Genomic DNA, 7,801 nt, shown 5'->3' on the forward strand with positions numbered 1-7,801 from the left:
AAACACTTAAATTTGTATTGTTACGTAAAACTGAAATTTCTAGAAAGCCTCCACTCGACTATAAATACAACCAACGCGACGCGCCAGCAGACAGTTGTATGCTCGTAAGCACACGTTGTTAAGAAATTTATTATTATTGTATTTCATTATCTAATCTAACCTAATAAGGGGTAATCGATAAGAGTATGTACAAAAGGGTGGAGGTCTGAGCAAAAGGTACAACTGCGCACTAGGGAGATTTAAAAAAGCCAAATTGTGCTTGCGTACTTTATGGATTCTCCCTTAGTGAATATTACTTCCTAGTCGACTGAAGGTTAATGGGTTTTACCTTTTAGTTACTAGTCTGTTTTATTCCATATTTTGACAAAAACGGTTGTTTATTATTGAGCATTGCAATAAAGCCCCAATATGATTTTCCCAACCTTATAGCCTGATGGTTAGGGCGCTCGACTGGCAATCTGTGGGTCGCGGGTACGAATCTCCACCGCCGAACATGCTCGTCTTTTCAGCAGTAGGGCTGTTATAATGTGACGGTTAATCCCACTATTTCGTTGGTAAAGAGTATCCCAAGAGTTGGCGGTGGGTGGTGTTGACTAGCTGCTTTTCCTCTATTCTATCACTGCTACATTAGGGACAGCTAGCATAGATAGCCTTCGTGTAGCTTTACGCGAAATTCAAAACAAACCCAACCTTGTAATTATATATACACTTATTTCTTGCTGAACTCAGTGCTGTGTATATTTCTAAAAATATTGACAGGAGAAAACTAGGCTTACTGCTCCAAAAATGGCAAGGGCTATCTACGCCGGCCGTAATATTGTTTCTTTGTTGTTAACCAAAAAACTATATACTGGAATATATATGCTTCGCCCATCACGCGTATCGAAACTTCATATTTAGCGTTATAATTTCTCAGACCGAGGGAGGGGCCTTAGTATTAAATTGATAGACATAAAGGAAGGCAGTTAGCAGCACCCACTACCAACCCATGAGATACTCTTGTCTGACTGAATAGTGTGGAAAGCATTTTTGGCAGGAGTTTATAAATAAGTACTAGACCATTAAATATATTGTTAAGTGTCGATGGCTTGCTCATATCTTAATAAATAGAACTAAAATATTTGTAAATCTCATTTTATGCCTAACAACATTTAATATATTTAAAGTATTTTTACATTAAGTGGTTGTTGATGGTTCTTTTTTAATGCAAAGCTACACAATTCCCCGCTCAGTCCAATGCGGAGAAATGAACCCCGGATTTTAGTACTGTAATTCAGGAAACTTACCACTGAACCGACTCACTGCGGACATTTTACATCAAGTTATATGATAAGTTTAGGTGTAATATTTACCTATGTATACATAGAGGAAACTCTAACTCTCACATATATTTCCATTACATCACTTACACGTGTGATAAAAAAGTCTAATAGTGAACAAGTTTATGACACTGCGGTTTACAGATTCTGAATATGTGCCCTCACATTAAGTAAGTTTCCTATCGTCAATGAAGCTGGAAATCAAACGGATAATATACAGCAGAAGTTTCAGTTGGAACCGCAGGTCATCAAGAGTTTTCTGGACATCAAAGATACAGGGACAATATATTGGATTATTGAAACTTCCAGTTATAGTTTCTGTTAGTCTTATTAAATTATCGTTAATTTGCATAGATTTTTGATAAACATTTTCAATTTTGGATAATCTGTTATTAATGTCTAAAACCGTGACGGATCTGTTAGTAACAATATTCTTTTTCTAAACGTTTACCTAGACAGCTTGTGAAACAAGTCTATAATTATAAGGTTTATCCTTTGGCTTTGAACGACTTCTGTGTCGCTGTTTAGGTCAATGTTTGGTGACCTCCATGAGAGGGTTAGACTTCTTCCTTGAAATACGGGTACAAACTGTGGTTCGTATATTAAACTGGTACGAACTGTGGTTCATATATTAAACTAGTACAAACTGTGGTTCATATATTAAACTGCTATGCTCCATTTCGTGATGATCGAGAAAAAGTTGAGAAGAAATTTACCAGTTTCGTGAGAATAGGTTTATAATATAGAACAAGGTTGGAGCGATTAGAGTCTTTGGAGAGATTTTATAAGAGAATTTTCAAATTAGATGAAGTTTTCCGGGAGTTGTTTTTAGCAAAAAATAAAAGTCACATCAGTGACAACCTCTTTGTCGTCAGAAGAGTAAGATATTTCGTCGGAATTGTTTGAGTGGCTACACTTTGAGTTTTGACAGTAGTTTGAGATTATTTGTTTGAGTGACAACTTCTTCATTATCAGAAGTTTATTTGTTTTAGAGCAAAGACACATTGGACTATCTGCTCTGTCCACCGCGGGGAATCGAACCCCGGCTTTAAGCGTTGTAAGTCTGTAAACCTACCGCTGTCCCACCGGGAGATCATTGTCAAAAGAGTCAGATACTTTGTCAAGAGTTGTTTGACTACACTTTAGGTTTTGAAATAGTATATGAAATAGTTGAATTAGGTTTAGAAGGAAACGTAAGTGGAAATGCCTGTTTTTCTTGTGGGAGACGATATTTGCAACTGGTCTTTCTTCTTTACAGAAAAAACGAAAAAAAAAACTTTAACATGTGTTTACAGTGACGTCCCCCAAACAAAAGTAGAATATAATGTAGTTGAGTCTATTAGTGGTACGCCTGAGGGCTTATAACGCTAAATATCGGGCTAACATACCCGCATTGAGCAGAATACAGTTAGCCCATTGCGTAACTTTGAGCTTAACAACAAACAAACAAACATGTATTTGAGATAACATCTGCAAGTCCCGCCATCTGTTGAGCTACTGAAAAACCGTACAATTACATAGCATTCCTGCAAATGTGGCTATTTCTAAGGCTTTTTGATAGAGAAACAGTATTTGTTAGATTATAAAAATGGCACTTTCACTTTGACAGTTTTCAAAGAATGGCTTAACTTCTGGCATATGAAACTTCCAAGTATCATGTAGCTTATTTAAGGACTTGCAAACACACGCTCTTCTTTGTTTAATGTATAATTACATAGTTTAATATTAGAGACAGGTTTGCATTCTTTGAAAACTCGTTAACTATTGACGCACGGTGTGCTGTATAGCATTAATTTCTATTTTATCCTTACAACTGGCATATATTAAACAAAAGTGTCTTGAACTAAAGATTCTGTGAGTAAAAATTTTGGGATCTATTTTCTCAGTAAATTCTAGTTTGTCGAATCGAGAAAAGTAATTATTCATGTGGATAATTAGTGAATGAATTGTTAGTTTAATGCTCGCAAATGCGATATCAGTTCATTTATTGTAGCCTGTTACTGTTTTATAAAGTGTCGTACACACACGTATTCATATACGGTTATACAGATTACATAAATTCATTGAAGTTATATGAGCTGTATTTACTGTTTTCATGTTTTACATTTTATATTGTTTTAAACATATGTTTAAACGATCTTAGTATTCAAGTGCACAATAATAATTCTAACACTTTTTTCTGACATTAATGTATTCACTACCCTAACGTATTATATTTTTGTGCCTATAACTTTGAAAACGTACTTGGAAAGACTATACTTTCAGCAAATATATATTTAGACACCGGGTCATAAACGAAATAGTTATATAGGCCCATTAAGTAACTTAGATGCACACCCATATGAAAACAAACAAAAACATTCGCCCTAAACTAAGGCTGTTATATAACATCACCCAATCCGTCCAGAACACTAAAACATTCTTCCTACACTCAAACAACCACATTGTTCTATAGCTTCAACCAATCGCTTAAACACTACAACATCCGTCCTATACCTAGATTGCCACATTGTTTTATAGTTTCAACCAATCGTCTGAACACTACAACATTCGTCCTATACCCAGACTGCCACATTGTTTTATAGCTTCAACCAATCGTCTGAGCACTACAACATTCGTCCTATACCCAGACTGCCACATTGTTTTATAGCTTCAACCAATCGTCTAAACACTACAACATTCGTCCTATACCCAGACTGCCACATTGTTTTATAGTTTCAACCAATCGTCTGAACACTACAACATTCGTCCTATACCCAGACTGCTACATTGTTTCATAGTTTCAACCATTCGTCTGAACACTACAACATTCGTCCTATACCCAGACTGCTACGTTGTTATATAGCTTCGACCAATTTGTTGAAAAACAAAGTATTTTAGCTGTCTACGTTTTAACTAATAAATATTCTAGTTCTTTGTAAAAATAAAACTGAAATTGGGAAATTCACTTCTTTTTACTTTTTTAAATAGATGAAACTACTTTTACAAATATCTTTTAATTTATGTAGTTTCTATTGCCAGTGTCTACTGGTGTGAGTGTTTACTTGAATGCAAATTCATGTGCCAAAACTTCAATCAATTTCTTTGAGCTATAGAACTAAATTAATTTATGAAGAATCCTTAACAAACTATTCTCGTTCCTGTTCAAATATGATAGCATTACGATTGCTCTCGTTCGTACACATTTCAAAAGGAATAAAATTGTTAATACTCTCTGTGACAGCGGTTCCCAAACTGTGGGGCGTAAAAGATATCGGGGTGAGTCACAACAAGACACATTAAAACCCTGCTTTACGACATGCTTCTTATCAGTTTTATTCACTCGTTTTCATGATTGGTCGTACGCTTAAAAATTGTTCTTTTTCTCTTGATCCATCATGTTTTGTAACTGTTTATAATTATTAAGTTGTCTATGAGTGTATATAAAATTTTCCCCACAAGCTTATATTTAAACCAACTTCTTTATGGCCTTGAATTTCTTAATAATGTTAAGTGATAATCAAATATAAGCAGGTGATGCTTATCATTCTGATATCACTATTAATGTGCCGTTGATGTTTTGTCATGTGACTGTCATAATTTAAACTCAACAGAAACGACATTCACTATAACATGGAATGAATAGTTAAAGAAAAGTTGTATTTTTGAAAGCTTTAGTATTTGATTTCAACTGGTACACTCATTGAAAGCTTTAGTATTTGATTTCAACTGGTACACTCATTGAAAGCTTTAGTATTTGATTTCAACTGGTACACTCATTGAAAGCTTTAGTATTTGATTTCAACTGGTACACTCATATAATTAAAGGAGAACGTTAATTACGCCTGAAATTAAAATAATAGGAACTTCTTTTTTATAATTAATGACCGCCCCACCACTTTTCGGTCTCGTGTTGCTGTGTGTAGGCACACGTGGGTTTCACGCGACACCCGCGGATATGCTCTGAGAACGAAGGTTGTACCTGGCGTTTCAACACTTCTGCGGCAGCAGACAAAGGTAGCATATTGCTGGAGGGTGAGAGTAAGAGATAGTTCAAGAGTATGGGTTCGAAATTTGGCCCTCTTACGATATTGTGAATCTTTTGCTATGGACCAACATTCAACATAATAGCAGCTATTCAACTTTTAACAAGGCGATCCTTCGAAGGGAAAACATGATGTTAAAGTCGGAGCCTTTTCGTTCTCCTCGTCTTTACAAAGTACAAGAGGGAACGAGCGCCCAGAAACGGAAGGCGGGGCCCTTTCGAAGATCGTTTCCAAAATCTACCAAGGGACCGGTATTGACTGGGAATACCAGGATTGACCCTCAACGTCAAACTTATCGACCGCTAGAGTCAAAGCCTATTGAAATTCTTGTGAAGATGCCCAATGGAAGTACAAAAAAGGTAAGATCTGTTTAGTGCAGTATGTTAATTTTTTAGATTTACATTAGGTTTAGGTGTACTTTTAAAATTTCTTGTTAATAAAATTACCGCTACATAATACTTAAAGCTTACCTTTGTTAAACACAATACTTAAAGCTTACCTTTGTTAAACACAATACTTAAAGCTTATCTTTGTTAAATATAATACTTCAAGCTGGTCAAATTTAAAATTTTTGAAGAACTATTTTTGATCTGTTTTATGGCAGATTGAACTTATGAGAATATTTTAGGTATTATTGCAATAAACAGAAATTATATTATAATCAGTTTAATTGATTAAGTATTTTTAAGTAACTGTAAAAACCCTAAAACGTTTATGAGATACAAAATCTTTGATCAAGCTACATTTTTAGGTCTCTAAATGAGCATCAAATTACGATTTTGTTTGGCCTAAAATATGTTTACTTTTCATTTCAACTGTGCAGCGGTATTTTGCCTCCTAGCATTACTTTACATCTCGCCATATAAAGTCTACGTTTATTTTTAACATTCTGTTTGCATTATATTTTATTTGCGCTTTGTTTTTTTTTTATCAGAAAAAAATTAATTTAAAGAAATGTGTAGAACGTTCTTTCTCTATTCATTTTTATAACAGTATGCATTTTAAAAATTTGAACGTTATTCAAACTTGAAGTTGGATTATCCGATAAGTTCTATGGATAAAGCGAAGATATATTTTAATATTGAAATTAAAACAACATTCACAAAATTACAGATGCTTGTAAATAAATAAAAAAGGTCTCGGTTACTTGGTACACAACATTAGAAAAAACAATATTCATGACACTCTATAATTATAATAAACAATTATTTGAAAATGCTTTCAAATGTAAAATTAAAAGGTGATGGAGAATCGAGAGGCGATTCCAAAATCATCACTTTTAATTATCCTTCTTTCCGACATTATGCACAACTTTACATTATTAATGTATTTAAAAATTATATCCTTTACGTAAATACACAAATTCTTCTTCACTGTCGAAAGGTTATTTTAAATTAAGAGTAGTGATTCTTTTCATGAAGGCGTAATTATTATAATTCGACTGATCACTTTATTGTGACCTGTCACACACTGCTGAGTAAGAGCGAATTTTTTTTTTTTTTTGACATTCAATGAGACATTACCGAGGGTGGCATTTCAGCAAATGTAATGATCAAACGTTGTTCGTATGACGGTGAGAATACTGTAACCGCTAGGGATTAGACAAGTTATGAAGTGCAGCATACATCAAATGTGTTCGAATTGAGAGAATAGTAATTGTCAGGATTCAGCTGACTCCAACTACTATACAAAGGACATTAGAAAAGTGTCGTATGGCAACAAATATCCTGTCTGAAAACCGTTTGTCTTAGATGCAAACTTAAAAGTATTGATCGAGTAGTCTTAGAGCGCGAACTGTGAGCAATGAATAATAATAAAGGTATAGTAAAAATATAGAAAAATACAGGCAAGAAACTTGATTCTGCTTCTATTGTTCCCCGCTGGAGGTGGTATAATGAGGTAGGGAAAGCTCTCGTGGCAGGTGTTGGGTCCTTCGATTCCTTTAGGAGGAAAAATAACATCCATAAAGTACCTGAACGTTGTTGTCAATCGTGCATACCTCACATTTTCACTATAACGTACAAGGACTATTTGAAAAGAATACGTTCATATAATTATGCGAAATTCGCTTGAATAATATGAAACTTAATTCAGTCATATTCTATGGCTAACAAAGTCACAGGATCTTAGTACGATCGGACATATTTTAGATGAACTTTGACTGTACATCACATTTACACCTAATTACCCTCTGCCAACATCTGTGAACATATCATCAGCCGTACTCGTCAGCGAATAAACTAAAGTCCAACAAGATCTTTGTACCCCCGATGGGACAGCGACAAGTTTACGGATTTACAACAGTTAAATCCGGGGTTCGTTTCCCCTCATTGGTCAGAGCAGATAGCCAATGTGGCTTTGCTCTAAAGCAAACAAACCAACAAAACCTATCCAGGACAGTGTGGAGTCTATTTCACATGGAAAAAGGTGATTGAATTCTGTATCAACTGAGGAGGG

Source organism: Limulus polyphemus, unplaced genomic scaffold, assembly GCF_000517525.1.
Source record: "Limulus polyphemus unplaced genomic scaffold, Limulus_polyphemus-2.1.2 Scaffold616, whole genome shotgun sequence".
NCBI classification, from domain to species: domain Eukaryota; kingdom Metazoa; phylum Arthropoda; class Merostomata; order Xiphosura; family Limulidae; genus Limulus; species Limulus polyphemus.